This window comes from Pleurodeles waltl, chromosome 3_1, assembly GCF_031143425.1.
Source record: "Pleurodeles waltl isolate 20211129_DDA chromosome 3_1, aPleWal1.hap1.20221129, whole genome shotgun sequence".
Taxonomy (NCBI): Eukaryota; Metazoa; Chordata; class Amphibia; order Caudata; family Salamandridae; genus Pleurodeles; species Pleurodeles waltl.
Genome location: NC_090440.1, coordinates 482,839,815 through 482,854,874, shown reverse-complemented (window position 1 = coordinate 482,854,874; position 15,060 = coordinate 482,839,815). Strand labels below are relative to the sequence as shown.

Sequence of the window (15,060 nt, the reverse complement as noted above, 5' to 3'; positions counted from 1 at the left end):
CCCTTCTCATTACAGAGATGCACATCACCTAATATGCTTAATTGGTAGTAAGCTTTCGAGCCTATACAGCTTGGAGTAAGACAACATGCATAAAGAGGATGATGTGGTCAAAATACTCATTTGCCTAATAATTCTGCACTCCCTGTAAGGTTACATTTTCTCTTTCTTCTTTCATATATTTCCATTTTACTGCACCCTTCATGCTGCACTGCAGGCTTGAAACCAATATTAAGATTCATCATATGCTACCAAAAAACGAAATGGAGCCTTTGATAGGCTGTTGCAGGGTAAGTTCATCATGAAGACGAATGGACATTGAGACCATGTGTGAATTTGAAATGGGGAGAGGGCAGGTAGGTGCATGTAGGTAGGTGTGTGTGGGTGGGTGTAAGTATAGGTGTGTGTGTGTGTGTGTGTGGGTAGGAATGTGTGTAGGTGTGTGTGTCTCCACTCTGTTGTTATAGTTGCCAGAGTTGGGAATTTCACCATTAATAAATAACTTTGCAACTGTTTGACGAATATTCACAAAACTTTCCAGAACTATTCCTTTTTCTACATTGGTGGAGACTGAAAAATTTGGCGGGAGTGGTCATGGAGAAGCAAAGATAAAAGTGGAGGTCCCATAACAAGTTTGCCCATCAATGCATTTTTCAATAGAATTTGTACTTGTGAGCAGCCAAATGCCCAGTCGGATTTTTGATGAAATTTGACAGGTTTACATAATATGGCGTGCATATGATCGTTTTGGGTATCACAGGTAAGTACGTTTTTTTTACGTTATAAGGTATTATAACTTAGAGATATCTGTTGTTGCGGTACTTTCATAATTTTTCATGAAATCTTGTGGAAGTACCGTGGTAAATAGCAAATCATTATGTCATTGGCTAACAATTGCCTTTACAAAAGTTAAAAGGCAGTCATGTTGTTTTTAGGCACACTTTGGCTGTTTACTGAGTTTAGCCTAGATATAGGTATTATTTTTTGTATTTCCCCCTACTTATAACCACATTATTAAGTGGTAGAGGAATAGGTAGGGACAAATTATCACAAGTTTCTAGATTTTTTTTTAAAAGGGTACTGAATACTGCCTCAGGAGTATCGCAGTACTTAAGAAATAATAAAAAAAACAAATATGTTAAAACATTCTAAGTACACTGTACTACACTATATTTTACAAATACAGGGTACTAAAGTGTACTTTCAATTTTTAACATTTATATGTTCACCAAGCCATCTGCAGAGTACCACAGTAATACTTAAAAATTCCCACGCTACTTAATTAAAAAAAAACATTTTTCCCTAAACAGCTGAAATTATTTATAGAAAATTATGAATACATTTCTCTATTATCACTTTTATAAAGTGGTAATAGGTGGGGAACAAATATAAAACCTAATACTTACCTACACATAAAGCCCTAACCCAGAAGCAGAGAAAGTGTGCTGAAAACAACATGACTCTTTTACATTTTGTTTAGAAACCGATTAGCTAATCAGACACTGCCCAGTTATACCTTTAACATTACACACACTACTTACAACTACTGCTAAAAAATTTCATTTACACCTCATAATCTACATTCCTGACGCATTTGATCTACATCCATACACTCACTTTCACGTTACGTCTGTTTCAAGTATCACACTCCACTCTACATCACTCCACTCTATGATACTCCCCGCTAAGCTATTACACTCTAACCACTCAAGTCTACTTCATCAGACTTTACGTCACTGCACTGTACGCTAATCCACTGTACACCACTCCATCACACTCCACTCTATGCTATTACATTATACGCCATTCCATTCTATGACACTGTAGTGTACACCACTACTCTGCACCCCCTCCACTATACCTTACTCCACTCTACAACACTACACTCTTCCAGCCCACTTCAGTATTCACCATGAACGCTATTTCACTGTACGCCACTCCACTTTATGCCACTTCTGTACACAACAATCCACTAGATGGTATTAAAAGTCTACATCATTCCACTCTGTGTCACTAAAATGTACGCCACTCCAATGGGCGCTACTGCAGTCTATGCTTTTCCTCCCCTGTACACTACTCCACTGTATGCCACCCCACTCTATTACAGTTTATGCCATTCCGCTCTACAACACTCCACTGTATGCCACTCCATTCTACGAAACTCCACTATAAGCCACTCCAGTGTTTGACACTTCACCCTATGCTACTCCATTCTACGCTATTCCATAATACGCAACTCCACTCTACACTATTTAACTCCATGACTCTTCATTCTACAACACTCCACTCTACCCCACTCCATTGTATTCAATCAACTCTACACCACTACACTGTACCTCATGCTGCTCTACTATTTGCCATTATATTATAAACTCCTCTGTATGCTATTCTTCCTATGCAACTCCACTCTACCCCACTGTATGTCACTACACTCTACCATACTCCACACAACTCCACTCTACTGTCTGGTATTCCACTGTACATAACTACACTCTAAGCGATTACATTCCACGCAGCTACACTCTATGCCACTCCACCTCACTCTAAGCCACTCCACTGTAGGGTATTCCATTGTTCGCTACTGCACAGTACACCACTACACTGTATGCTACTCCACTGTACTCTATTCCATGCTACTCTACACTACACTGTACGACACTCCACTGTACACTACTCTGCTGTATACCACTCCATTCTACGCCAATCCACTCTACATCATTTCATTGTATGGCACTCCATACGCTACTACACTACACCACACCAGTGTACGCCACTCCATGTTATTCGACTCTACTACACTCCACTGTATGCTATTCCACTCCAGTCTCCAACACTACACTGTACGCCACTCAACACTATGCTATTCCAATGTAAGCCATTTCACTTGATAGTGTCACTGTATGCCACTCCACTGTATGCCATTAGACTCGATGCTATTCTGCTGCACACCACCACTTTACACTCTTCCAGTATATGTCACTCCACTACATTCTATTCCAGTGCATACCACTACACTCTCCGGCATTCCACTGTACGCCACTACAGTCAACGCTATTCCACTCTACACAACTTCACTCTACTTTACGCCACTGTATACAGCTGCACTCTATACCACTCCACTCTACGCCACTAAACTCAATGCTATTCCTCTCTACAAAACTACACTCTACACTATTACACTGTAGGCCACTACACCCTAATCCACTGAAGTGTACCCCATTCCACGCTATTCCACTGTACGCTACTACATTGTATGCCACTCCATTGTTTGACACTGCAGCCTACACCACTCAACTGTATGCCACTCCACACTGAATGCTAATCCACTCTATTCCTCTCCACTGTATGCAGCTCCACTCTACACCATTAAACTCAAAGCTATTCCATCTTACTCTACACTATTAGCCTGTACGCCACTACACTATGCCCCACTCCACAACTCTATGCTATTCCACTCTACGCCAATGCAGTCTACACCACTCCACTCTGTGCCATTCCAGTCTACGCCATACCACTGAACCACATTCTACTCTACGCTATTCCACTGAACGCAACTCTAATGTATGCCACTGCACGCTATTCAACTTTGTGCCGCTCAGGTCTATGACACTCCACTATACGCCACTCCATGCTACTCGACTGTACATCTACTGTACCGCTATATGCCACTACAATCTATGCCACTACAGTTCATGCTACTCCAGTGTATGCTATTCCACTGAACAGAACTCCAATGTACACCACTTCACTCAAAGCTATTACATTGTAACGTAGTCCACTCTACACCACTCCTGTGTATCCTATTCCACTGTACACCACTACACTCCTACGCTACTACACTCTACACTATTCCACTGTACACTACACTAACTCACTCCCCTCTATTCCACTCCACTCTACACCAATCCACTCTATATAAAATCAGCTTAAGCTATACAAACTTCAGAAATTCTAAAGTTATAGTTATAACTTTAGATTTCTAATTTGCACATTGCATTTATAATTTACACACTACCTTTAATTTACTATACATTGTCCACCTTTGCACACAATCTTGTTGCATCACTTGCTACACTCCATTAACTATAACTTGCCACTCTACCATGCACTGTGTTCTCAGAAATTATGTCACTCTAGATGTTATGACTGCTATGATTTCACATGGTGTAAGTTATTGTGAGAAAACAGGGCTGATTGCAGGGGCCCCATAACTTTTTGCCCCCATTTTCCTCTTTTTGCTGGTGTTTTCCTGACTTTGATGGCGCCCTGGGTACTGCTAACCAGTCCCAGGGCCTGTGCTCTGTGTAAATGGATATGCAAATTAGGCTAATTATAATTGGCTAAGTTAACCTACCTATAAGTCCCTAGTATATGGTAGGGCATATAGGTTTAGGGACCACAGCATAGGTGGTGCACACCTAGGTGCACTGCTGAGGTGCCCAGTGTCATTTTAAAAGCAAGCCTGCCTTGCTGGCTGCTTTTAAATTAAAGTTATATGCAAATTCGACTTTGGAATTAAAGGTACTTCCAAAGTCTTAAACTACCTTATTTTTACATATAAGTCACCCCTAAGGTGTGCCCTATGTGCCCCTAGGGCTGGGTGCCATGTAACTATAAGCAGGGACTTTATAAAAATAGATTTATAAGCCCTGGTGAGGTAAAAACAGCCAAATTCGTTTTTCCCTCATTGAAGTAAATGGCCTTCATAGGCTAGAATGGGCAGACTTTATTTTAAATTTTAAAGTCTCCTTAAATGTTACATACCAAGAATTTGGTATCAAATTAATTGTTGTAATAAATCCCACAACTTCCAGTTGTTGGATTTAATATAATTTGTTCAGGTAAAAAGTTTAGACTTTACCTAAAAAGTTGCCAATTTCAGCTCTGCATTGTTTTTGCTGCTGTGCTCTGATTGGCCAGCCTGCAGCAGCTTCTGCCAGGCTGCCTTGATGAGGTGTGAAGTGGCCTGGCTTCACACAAAGGAATGTGCTTGGGGGAGAGAATCTCCCCTCAGCAGATGGTGAGGCAGGAAGGGGGAGGGCTGCCAAACTGGTCTTCAAAGGCAGAGAAGGACATTTGCAGCACCCAGCAACACCCCCACATCCTGCAACCCCAGACAATTAGGTGCCCCCTTGATTAGATTAGGAGAGGGCAGGAGAGGGGTGTGTTTATGATTTTTAGCCACACCAGTGGGTGGGCTCAGCCAGATGTAACCTCCAAAAATCAGATTCATCCATGTTGGATTTTTAGAGACTGTTGCCTTCTGGGATGGATTTTTGCCACACTTCCCAGGAAGTGGTCATCACAGGGGGACGACCCTGTCCCTGATTGGAGAACCAGGGCCCCCCTGCTTTTCACCCAGGAGCAAGGATAAAACTGGCAGACCTGCACCCACACCTCAGATCCCTGCCAGATTTCAAGAAGAAAAGAACTAAAGGAGAAGAAGGACTGCCCTGCTGGACCCCTGGCCTGCACCTGGAACCTGCACTCAGAAGGACTGCACCAGCTGCACACTTGGGCTTCACCACAAGAAGGACTTTGCCTGGCTTCAACTGGTTCAAGGAGGGACTCCCTGTTTGCTACAGGTGAAAAATTGCTAAACCAGAGTCCCCTGCACCAACTCGTGAAAAAAAGAGACCAGTTGACCACTGCCCAGTGGCCAAAAAGGAGTTTGCGCCAGGTGCATTCTGGGAGTTGAAGTCCGCACCCCCCAAGGACCATCACAGAACTTCTGGACCCTTGGGGTGAGCTGTGGACCCCAAAAAGAACCTTAAAAGAACATCTGGGTGAAGCCCCAGAAGTTTGGAAAAGATTTGAGAATTTTTGGAAAAAAGTTCCAGAGAGGGACCGACCCGCCGCGGAAATTCTAGCCGGCTTGCCTCAACCGCGACCCGGCCTGACTTCGTGGTTCGTCCCGGTAAAGAAAAACATCCAAAAAAGAGACTAAGTCCGAAGGTAAAAAGTTGACCGGGACCTCCCAGCCATCGTATCCGAGAAGGGCTCCATGGACGTCGGATCAAGATCCAGGTTTACCCCGGTCGAAGGATTTTCATCTCGAAAAAACGACTAAGTCCGAAGGTAAAAGTCTCCACCAAGGAAACCCACATCGCGTATCCGGACAAGGGCTCCAGGAGGTCGGATTCAACTGGCAGGTTCGTCCCGGTGAAGAAAAACTTCAAAATAAAGACTAAGTCAGAAGGTAACGTTTTAACCAAGGCCTCCCGCGACCTGTAGCCGAGCAGGGCTCCATCGCGGTCGGCCTGAAACTTTGACTTTGCCCCGGTCCTGGTGCAACCAGATGACCCGATTGGCGCTTTTTGTTTCTAAGCGCTAGAAAAATAGTAATTCTTTAAAAATTCATATCTCCGGTTCCCCTGAACCGATTTTAATCGTTTTTGTGTCATTTTAAAGATAAAAATATAAACTATTTTTATAAATTGGTTTTGGATTTTTAAACTGTTTCCTGTGTTTTATTTGACTACTGTTTTGTGATATTTGAATGCTTTACACTTTGGGGGTCATTCTGACCCTGGCGGCCACCGCCACCGACCACGGGAGCACCGCCAACAGGCTGGCGGTGCTCCCACGAGCATTCTGACCGCGGCGGTTCAGCCGCGGTCAGAAGCGGAAAGTCGGCGGTCTCCCGCCGACTTCCCGCTGCTCGGGGGAATCCTCCATGGCGGCGGAGCGCGCTCCGTCGCCATGGGGATTCTGACACCCCCTACCGCCACCCTGTTCCTGGCGGGTCTCCCGCCAGGAACAGGATGGCGGTAGGGGGTGCCGCGGGGCCCCTGGGGGCCCCTGCAGTGCCCATGCCAATGGCATGGGCACTGCAGGGGCCCCCGTAAGAGGGCCCCACTGTGTATTTCAGTGTCTGCAATGCAGAAACTGAAATACGCGACAGGTGCAAACTGCACCCGTCGCACCCCTGCAACTACGCCGGCTCAATTCTGAGCCGGCGTCCTCGTTGCAGGGGCATTTCCTCTGGGCCGGCGGGCGCTCTTTTGGAGAGCGCCCGCCGGCCCAGAGGAAATGTTTGAATGGCCGCCGCGGTCTTTTGACCGCGGTGCGGTCATTTGGCGGCGGTACCTATAATCACCCCCTTTGTCTCCTAAGTTAAGCCTTGACGCTCGTTGCCAAGCTACCAAGGGTTGAGCTGGGATTAATTTACTGAGACCTAACTGTACCTAGGTGGAGATTAGTGGCTTGTTGCTAGGTGTAGGTACCTACCTGCCCTTACCAATAACCCATTTTCCAACAGTTATATAATTTGCAAGGGTTTAACCAGTGCATGGAGAAAAGGCAAGAATGTGGTCGAGGAATAGCATGCCCTACAGCAGCCTATTGCTGTTCCACAACTGTATAAAGCAATGGCCATTGGCCTTTGCCAACACTACATCTTCCATGTGACCCTCTGCTTGACTCAATTGTTTTTCTAGGCATTGTTGCAGCAGGCTCATGTGACCAGACATGGAGACATATTGCAACACAAGAATCCATCAGGCACATTAGTGTCTTGATAGTGAGATAATGTTGTGGCTGAAAAAGAGGTACGAGCTGCCCAAAGGCAACCACTCTTTGGTGGCTTGATAGGCTTTGCCTGTTTGTAGGTTGAGAACTGCTCCTAGTAGAAAAAAAGCTGGATCTAGAGTGTCTGCAAATGGGACTTGACTGTGTTTACCATTAAGCCCACATTGTGAAGAAGTGAGATGGTCTCTTGGGTGTGCTATAGGCATTGTTGACGGCTTGCACTCATGATAAGCCAATCATCCAGGTAGGTGAACACTTGTATTACTATCTCTTTACTTTTGCAGCAACCACCACCAGTCCCTTATGGTGGCGGTGACACCGAAGAGCAGGACCTTTAATTGATAATGATGACCACTTCCTACAAATCGTAGGTAGCACCGATTGGTTGCGTGGACTGGAATGTGCAAGTACGTGTTTGAGATCTAATGGCAACATGTAATCACCTTGCTGGAAGAGAGTTATGGCATCCTGCAATGTCACCAAGTGTTTTCTGATAGGATGCCTCGGTTGAGTGGTCAGAGAACTAAAATGGTTCTGAGCATGCTGTCTTTATTGGGCATGAGGAAGTATAGGGAGTAGACTCAAGTGTGCCCAGTCATAATGTGAGAGCAGTTTCACCAAGCTGGCAATTCTCCAATGTGCTTCTGCCTTTATAACAACACTCTTTCTTGCTGCAACCATCTTCTGCCTCTCTTTATCTGGGGGTGGTGCAACCACTGTGGCCTGAGCATTTGCATGCTTACATGCAGTATGCAGCAGTACCCCTGATGTAAATGGGATCACTAGGAGAAGCTTTATATTTTTATCTAACCGTGGGATGATAACTCTAGTCTTCACAGGGTCTTTGAACGTGTTAGTTGAAGTTTTAAGCATTCTTTTGAGCATCTTTAAGAACTCCACCGTGCATTGAGTCTTTGAAGATATCTCTACAAGGAAATCATCATCTTCCTTTGGACATGCAAGTTTACTTTGTAATAGCTAGTCACCAATGTTAATCACCTCATGGCGGGGGCTGTCTAGCTGGGAAGACATCTGTGTCGCCCTGTGTGTCAATATTGTTGCCCTCCCAGAGGTTGGTCCCCTGTAGTCTCTGGCTCATATGAGTCTGAAGCATACTTAAGGCTTTCCTCCCCCTTTGAAGAGTGTTGGGACTCCTCTGAAGAGTATGGCGCTGAGGACGAAAGAGAAGGAGGTTGTGGGGGTGGAGAAGATGGTTGTGGTGAGGAAGGAGTAGCAGACGAAGCATGGCAAGGTTAAAGTGCAATGCCCCTGTATTGAATTTTGAGGGTTGCTTATGACTATCATGGAAATACCCCTACGAGAGAACTGGAGTTACAGGTAAGAAACTATACCTTCTCTCGTAGGGGATTTCCATGTATAGTCATAAGCGTAGAATAGAATACCAAGCTTGTCCTACTTGAGCATCTGCTCTAGCATCAGAGTCTAGGCAATAATGTTTAGTAAAGGTGTGAACCGATCTCCAATTCGCAGCTTTACAAATTTCTGCTAATGGAACATTCTGCAATAGAGCAGTGGTAGCCGACTTGCCTCTGGTGGAATGTGCTTTAGGTTTACCCTGTAAGGTTTTCTTAGCTAACTGATAGCACAATAAAATACAGGAGACTATCCATCTCGCTATTGATTGCTTGGAGGAGGCTCAACCAGAACGGACAGATCCATAATTAACAAATAGTTGTGAAGTTCTCCATAAAGGAGTGGTCTTATCTAGATAAAATTTCAATACTCTCTTAACATCTAGAGAATGGACAGCCCTCTGAGCTGGAGTGGAAGGGTTTGGAAAGAACGTGGGTAGAGAAATCGACTGGTTAGTGTGGAAATCGGATATGACCTTAGGTAGAAATTTCGGATGTGTTCGTAGGATTACTTTAGAAGAATGAAATATTGTGTAGGGCTCGTGTGCACAGAGGGCCTGGATTTCGCTGACCCGTCGTGTTGAAGTGATCGCTACTAGAAAGGCCGTCTTCCAAGTGAGGTGTTGGAGGGATGCCTTGTGTATGGGTTCGAATGGGTGTTGCATTAGACGTGAAAGGACCACATTAAGTTCCCATGGTGGTGAAGGGCGCCTAACTAGAGGAAAGACCTTCTTTAACCCCTCTAAAAAATCTTTTATTACTGGAAAGAGGTTTGCGAAGGTGTCTTCCTATAAGCAGTTAAGGCTGCCAAATGAACTTTTATTGAAGAAAATTGCAGGTCCGACCGTGCCAATTGTAACAAGTAAGGGAGAATGACATCTTTGCAAGATGTAGGATCTATCCCCTTAGAAGAACACCAGATGCAGAATCTTTTCCACTTGAAGGAGTATGCTGAGCGAGTAGACGGCCTCTTCGCCTCCTTTAAAATGTCCACACAATCCTGTGGCAGGTTTAGGTGACCATACTAGACTAGCTCAGGAGCCATGCTGCCAAATTCAATGAGGAGAGATTGGGATGCCTCATTTGTCCGCGGAGGTCTGCAGGGTAGTCTGACATGGGGCTGGAGTGATCTCTGAAGGAGATCCGGGAACCACCACTGTCTCGGCCACTCTGGTGCAATGAGGATCATTGTGGCTGATGTCATCGAGAGTTTGAGTAGGACTGCTGGGATCAGCGGAATTGGCGGAAAGGCGTACAGAAATTTGTTGGACCAGTCTATCCACAGAGCATTCCCCAGCGATTCTGCGTGGTAAAACCTGGCGGCGAAGCCGCAGCCTTTCCTGTTTTCTTTTGTGGTGAATAGGTCGATAGAAGGTGTGCCCCACAAACGGAAAATGTCTCTAGTGATGTCTTCGTTGAGCACCCACTCGTGATTCTCTTCTAGAACTCTGCTGAGGGCAGCCGCTTGCATGTTGTGAACCCCTGGAAGATGGGTTGCCACTATGTTCAATTTCCTGGGCAGCAGCCAGTGCCATATTGTCTGGGATTCTTGAGACAAGATTCTGGATCTGGTGCCCCCCTGCTTGTTCAGATAGAACATAGTGGTGGTATTGTCTGTCTGCACCAGCACGTTGTCGGCTGTGATTGAGGGTAGAAATGCCTTGAGAGCTAGGCGTACCGCTCGTAGCTCTAGGAGATTGATGTGGTATAGTGATTCCTTGTGTGTCCATCGACCTTGTATTTGAAGGTGATCCATATGAGCTCCCCATCCGAGGAGAGAGGCATCTGTCACAATAGTCTGCGTTGGAGGCTGTGCCCGGAATGGCATCCCCTTCAGTAGATTAGTTGGAGAGCACCACCAAGTCAGAGATCTGATTGCCTGGGTGGATAGGCTAATTCGATCCTCCCAGTTCCCTGACAACTGATTCCAGTGGTCCTCCAGGCATTCCTGAAGCGGAAGCATGTGGAGGCGAGCGTTGGGTGTCAGATAAATGCAGGATGCCATGGATCCGAGAAGTGAGGAGACTGTTTGCACTGTTGGGAGACGCATTGATCAGAGAGCCCGACACTTCCGGAGAATAGATAAGCGTTGTTCCTCCGAAGGACACACTTTTGCCTGCAGTGTGTCTATGGTAGCTCCTAAGTAATGTAGCCTGTGGACAGGTACTGTCGTTGAATTGTGAAAGTTGATATGAAGACCCAGTTGGTACAGGAGGTCGAAGGTCATCTGGAAGTGCAGTTTTGCTTCTGCATAAGTGGACGCTTTGATTAACCAGTCGTCGAGATACGGGTATATGAAAATTTGCTTTCTCCGGAGGTGAGCTGCCACCACCGCCATGTACTTGGAAAAGGTTCTGGGTGAAGACTTGAGACCGAATGGTAGGACCGTGTATTGGAAGTGATCTGGACCTACCACAAACCTCAGGAATTTCCAATGTTTCTTCGCAATGGGGATGTGGAAATATGTATCATGTAGATCCACTGAGCAAAGCCAGTCTCCTTGCTGAATCTGAGGATATATCTGATGTAAGGATAGCATCCTGAACTTTTCCTTTCGGATCCATTTGTTGGCAATTCTGAGGTCTACAATGGGCCTGAATTCGTGCTTGTCCTTCTTTGGGATGAGAAAGTATTTTGAGTAAATACCCTTCCCCCGTTGGCTGAGAGGAACCCATTCTACTACTCTCTTTTCGAGGAGGATGGAAACTTCCGCCTTTAGGAGATCAAGGTGTGCAGTCGAGGGTTTTGGCGGGATAGCCTGCGGTGGTGCGGAAAACCTGAGACAATATCCATTCTGTCTAAGACTGAACGTCCGTTGTAATTTTTTGCCACTCTACCAGGCAATTGGTGAAGCTTCCCCCCACCTGAGTGGTTAACGAAGTTGGGGGGAGGAAATTCTCAGGGCTTTGAGGTGGTAGGCTGTAGGGTGCTCTGAGTGGACTGATGGGCCGATCGACCCCTCTGTGCCTTACGCTGGTGTTGGTAGGGTCGCTGGTACTGCTGGTGAGGCCTTGTAGGTGCCCATAGGGGGGCTTGAACCCTCTGTGCGGTATAGCGGCGATGGAAAGGACGGAAGGACCTACATTGCTCTTTAGGTTTGTCCAATCCGACTGCTTTTAATGTGTCCACCTCAGCTTTTATCCTTGCCATTTCATCATCTGCGTGTGAACCGAATAATGTGGATCCTGAAAATGGCAGATTAATAATTCTTTGCTGCGCATCCGGTTTCAATGACATGAGCCGCAGCCATGAATGTCTTCTCAGCGTCACACCATGACAGTAAGAATGTGCTGAAAGCAGCAACGCGTCCGCTGCCGCGCTTATGGTTTTGGTTGGAGACCATAGCACCTTCTTTAGCTATTTCTAAAAAGTCCTCTCTGTGATCTCTTGGGAGATGCTCTGCGAACTGTAAGATGGAATCCCACAAAGCTCTGTCGTACCTGCCCAAAAGGGCTGTGGCGCTTGCAGTTTTCATAGCTGACGCAGCCAAGCCGCAGACTTTACGGCCTGTCGAATCCAATTGTTTACTCTCCTTATCTGGAGGAGAGGTGGCAGATGGAGATGTTGCGTGAGCTTTGCGAGCCGCCAAAATAACTACTGAGTCCGGTGGCGGATCAGAGTGCAAAAAGACCGGATCTTGCTCCGGAGGACGGTACTTTTTCTGCAGTCTAGACGGTGCAGGTCTTGTCGTAGCCGATGTTAGGAAAACCTCCATAGCGGGCTCCATGAGGCCAGGCACAGGGGTAGTAATGGTCTGGCAGCTGTACGCTGTTGTAGGGTTTCGAAGATGATGGACGTAGATGGCGTAGGGGCGACCATCGGTATATTTAGTTTCGACGCACCTCGGAATAGTACCTCATGGAAGGTGTTAATGTCATCCACCGGTGAGGACCGAGGAGGAGGAGAGTCTGATAACGTAGAGGAGTAGTCTCTGGTGGAAGACCAAGACTCCCTATCATGCTCCCTTGAACTTGATCTGCACCTAGATCTGCGGTGCGATCTTGATCGGGCTGAGTCATGGTCATGGCCATGGTGTGAACGGTGGCGCGATGTAGAGCGCGGTCGAGATGGTATATTAGCCGGTACCTGAGGCACCTGAAGCGGTGCTGGTTGTGGCAACTCTTGATCCGTTGGCTGGGGTGACATTGCCGGTAGATCCGGAGGAGGAGAAACATGCGGAGAAGGACAAGAAGAAGGTGACAAAGGAAGCAGCACTACTGAGGAAGAGCGTTCAGATGACTAATAAATTCTGTGCCTCTTGTGGCTCCTCAACGTCGATGGTCTCCTCGACGTTGACCTCCCTCTTCGTCTCGACGTCGACGCTGTGCGGGGTGTCGACCCATGACGTCTACGTCGACCTCTCGACGTCGACTCCGATGCTGCCGATCTGCTTCTCGACATCGTGCGCCTTGAGGTCTTCGACGTCATACGGTGCCTTGACGTCGACGGCGAACATGTCGACGCCGTACCTCCTCTCGACGTCGACCTTCTCGACGTCGACCAGGACCGATGTCGTTTTCGCCCAGAAAAGCATCTCTCAGACCTTCCACGACCACTGGAGGCTGAGGTATGAGCCCTGGTGGAAGACTGACCTTCCCCCTCACTCATAGGTCCCACTGGTTCCTTGGCATCTTCTCTCTGCTCTCCCTTGAAGGCGAATCTTCTCTCTGTCACGTAAAGTGCACCTGGAGAATGTCTTGCAGATGTTGCAGGAGGCAGGAATATGAGATGAAGGCAAACAAATAATACAGACCTCATGAGGGTCTGTTTTGGCCTTCTTTCTGCCACATTTTGGGCATTTGTCAAATAAGGAAGGCATTTTGAGTAAAAAAAGCCTTAAACTTCTGTCAGAAAACTTCAAAATCTAGTAGAGAAAGATAAAAGACGTAGAATGAAGCCTTTTTTCTCAAAGTTTCTCTATATTTTTGAAGGAAAAAACCTAAAAAGGTCGAGCTCAATGCTCCAGGGTCCTGTCAGCAGGTGCCGGAAAAAAGAACTGAGGTAACAGCCTCTCTCTAAGCATGATAGGATACTGGAGGGCTGGCTGTTCTTAAAGGCACAGTATCCTTTTTCTTCATTACAAATGGCAGCCTATGGGCTACACTGCTCTGCACTCCTTCTTAGGGGTTTTGTTTTTTGTGAAATAAAAGAAGTTTTTGAAATAAATTTGTCTGAAAAATGGCTTTCATTAGTCAAGCATTTTAATGTTTTTACTTCAAGGACAATCTGAATAAAGAAGCTTGAGCACTGTAGCCATTCCTATAGGCTGCATGAGAACATTCTTAAGTGTTTTGGCAGGCCTTTCTGAAGTAAGGCGAACAGGGACACTTAAGAAGTTATATTGGAAAAAGTGCTCCGGGGGTCCCCGCAGACGGGCGGGGAAATATTCTACGTTTATGACTATCATGGAAATCCCCTACGAGAGAAAATGCTATTTTTGCTGAATTTTAAACTCATCCTGCAGGCACTGGAGAATCTGTTCAGTCGTACATCAAAGAGGCAGCTCTTTTTGGCTCTCAAACCACCGTTGGTGCCTGCATCCGTTTTGGCACTGAGCTCCGGTTCAGCATCGAAGGAGCTTTCAACGGGGATGTCAGTTTTGGCACGCGCCGGGCTTTGGAGGTCAGCGTTGTGTGGTCTTTCAACTTTGATGGCTTGCGTGGCCCTTTTTGGCTTGAAGCTTAAGGCAGTTTGGTGCTTGACACAGCGACTAGGGTCAACTCCAAAGTTTGTTGCCAGGGCAGTGGTGGTCCAGCAGAAAGTCATTTAAGGGCTGGACACCCTAAATCTGTACTGCTTGCTCTCTTTTTGAGGAATCTGGACTGGGTTGATATAACCCTCGGAGAACAAGATACTTGCTGTTGTTGTCTTCCATCCATGCTGTTTACGTGGCCCTATGACTTGGCTGTTGTTTCTAATTGCATTCTGAGGAGAACCCTGCCTCTGCACTTCAAGACAGTTGTAGGAAGTTGGCTCTGTATGTGCTATTTCAAAGTAAGGAATAGCATGCACAGAGTCCAAGGGTTCCCCTTAGAGGTAAAATAGTGGTAAAAAATAGATAATACTAATGCTCTATTTTGTGGTAGTGTGGTCGAGCAGTAGGCTTATCCAAGGAGTAGTGTTAAGCATTTGTTGTACATACACATAGACAATAAATGAG

At 46.2% G+C, this 15,060-nt stretch overlaps 1 protein-coding gene across 2 annotated transcripts in view; it reads right to left on the bottom strand.

Annotated features, from left to right (window-relative positions):
• Positions 1 to 15,060, bottom strand: part of CHD2 (chromodomain helicase DNA binding protein 2) — a 1,519,436-nt gene that overhangs the window by 1,104,638 nt on the left and 399,738 nt on the right. The gene's annotated exons all lie outside the window — the stretch shown is intronic.